The sequence below is a fragment of the Nomascus leucogenys genome, chromosome 11, assembly GCF_006542625.1.
Source record: "Nomascus leucogenys isolate Asia chromosome 11, Asia_NLE_v1, whole genome shotgun sequence".
NCBI lineage: Eukaryota > Metazoa > Chordata > Mammalia > Primates > Hylobatidae > Nomascus > Nomascus leucogenys.
In genome coordinates, this window is record NC_044391.1 from 73,266,162 (window position 1) to 73,268,819 (window position 2,658).

A 2,658-nucleotide genomic window follows, 5' to 3' on the forward strand; every position below is an offset into this window, starting at 1 on the left:
TGAATATGTAAAGTGTATGTAATCCTGCCTATTTTCTCCTTACTTATAATTTATTATAATTATATTGGTCCTAATAAGAACCAATGCTTATTAAAGTTGAGAAATAAGAGTGGTTATTGGCAAATTAAGAAAGATAGTTTCCAGATAGGCACAGAAATTGTTGTAGTGAGTGGGAAGAGGAAAAAACATGGAACAAATTTGCTGCTAAAAATGTACGGAAACCACTGGACTAAATAAACCCTAAGCGCCCTATATTAGTTTCCTGTGACTATTGTAGCAAATTACTACAAATTCAGTTGCTTAAAACAACAGATATTTATTCTTTTACAGTTCTGGGGTCCTAAAGTATGAAATTAGTATTAACTAGGCCCAAACCAAGTCATAAGCAAGAGACATGACTCCCTTGGAGACTCTCTAGAAGGTGCTCTTTGCCTCTTTTGACCTCTGGGGGTGGCCAGTGTTCTCTGACTATTGTTAGATCACTGTAATCTTGAAGGCCAGCATCTTCCAATCTTTCTGCTTCATCTTCACATTGCCTTCTTCTCTGCCTGTGTCTAACCTTCCTATGGGCTTCTCTTAAAAAAACACATGTGTTTACATTTAGGAGGGTCCACCTGAATAGTCTAGGATAATCTCTGCATCTCACAATGCTCAATTTAATTGCATTTGCAGGTTTCCCCACCCTTTTCTATATAAAGTAACCTTCAGAGGTTAGGATGTAGTTATCTTTTGGGAGGCCATTTTTAAAAACATTTTCAGTCAAATTTTATTTTTTAAAGGAGGCAGCATATCAATATTATAATTCAAGAATCTGATCTAAATATGCATTCAATAATGAAGAATATTTGAGTATGGGCTAGAAAAGCTTCTCCAAAAAACTTTCAAATATATCATCTCAAATTACCTGAAGAATAAATCACTTCTGTAGCCCTTTTGTTGAGTGGAATCATAAACAAAAAGCTGAAAATGTATTGCTATGAAAACAGATCCATAGTACGATGTTATAAATTTTGAGTATTAAGCATAGTCAGTTGAATCCAATTAAGAAGTTAAAAATGTAGTAAGAAATGTGTATATATATGAGTATGTGCATGTGTGTGGGAAAAATCTACCATCCAATTGACCCAAAAACAACTTACTCAGTTGGGACCAGACATTTTTCTCAATTCTCCATTATTCAGAATTAAGAATTACAATTTCAACAGTCCACAAAGAAAATAAGATTTTTTTAATGTAGAGAGAAATTAATTATGTTCAAAGAGCCCTTTTTCTTTCACTCAATTTCAGTACCCCACAGCTAAAAACACATCCATGACTATGACAAATGAAAATAAGTGTCATGAGAATGTGTTACTTTTTCTCTGAGAAATAAAATCTAAATGGAGATTTGATACTATATGCCATACTATATACACTAAGAATATTGTATTTTTCATAATTCTGATTTAATCTCCTTTAAACTTGATATATTTTAAAATTTGTAATTTGTTTTTCATGATACTGAATCTGGTTCCAGTTCTTTTTCATCATTTAATATACTGGCTACCCGTTCTAATTAGGAAAACAAGTCCTAGAAATAAAATGCAGCTCTCTAGGAAGCACATTTTGTTGATTGTCCTATTGTCTGAACATTTTCACAATGATTCCTGGCTAAAAATCCTTTCAATTTTCTAAGCACTACACTAGTGTGTAGTGTCACTAGTATGCACTTTCAAGCCTTTAAACAGAAAGGATGGCTCACAGCTAGATAATAACTAAGTTTGTTTTAATTTTTGAAAAAGTTTGTATCTTGCAGAGCAGAAAAGCTAAGTATGTGGTAGAAATGTATGCTAAGGTAGGCCAGTCAATCCTTTTTTATTTATTTTGTAAATTTGGTCCCAGAATATTTCTGGATGGAACCACAGCTAGACTAGCTTCCATTGCAGTCCCTTACCTCACTAACTTCTTTTGTGGCTTCATCCAGGCACTGTTACCATTTGTATGCTAAAGGGTTCATTTCACTGGGTCTTACTTTCAAAGTTTGTTCCCTTTTGTATGGTGGCGTGAGGATTTTGATCAAGCCATCAAGTTTGGAAACAACTGAACGAAAGTCATCTGTTATAATGTATTTTATTTTATTTTTAAATTTCATTTTAAATTGACGTTAATTGTACACATTCATGGGATATATAGTGATGTTTCAATACATATCATGTGTAGTGATTATATCAGGGTAATGGGCACATCATCTCAAACATTTATCATTTCTTTGTGTTGGGAATGTTCAATATCCCTTTTTTAGCTGTTTGAGATTTTGTAATATATTATTGTTAACTATAGTCATCCTACAGTGGTATAGAAACTACCTAGATGTAATGTTGTATCTTTTAACAAATCTAATTTATTTCTTGACAGTATAGGGGAAGACTTGATTACACCCCATGACATTACAGCTAAAAATTCCAATGTTTTCAGTCTCTTTGTAGCTATGTTATCCAGACATTGATTTGTATTTACATCTCATCTTCCTTTCTAAGAGAAACAGTGATGCAGAACAGTGATGCAAACCTGAGAGTCAAATTTAATATTCTCTAGGTACCAAGGCAAGGGTTTATGTTATAGTTTGTGTACTAGTCCAAGTCCCAAGTCTTCATGATACAGCTCCATAACCTACCTCCA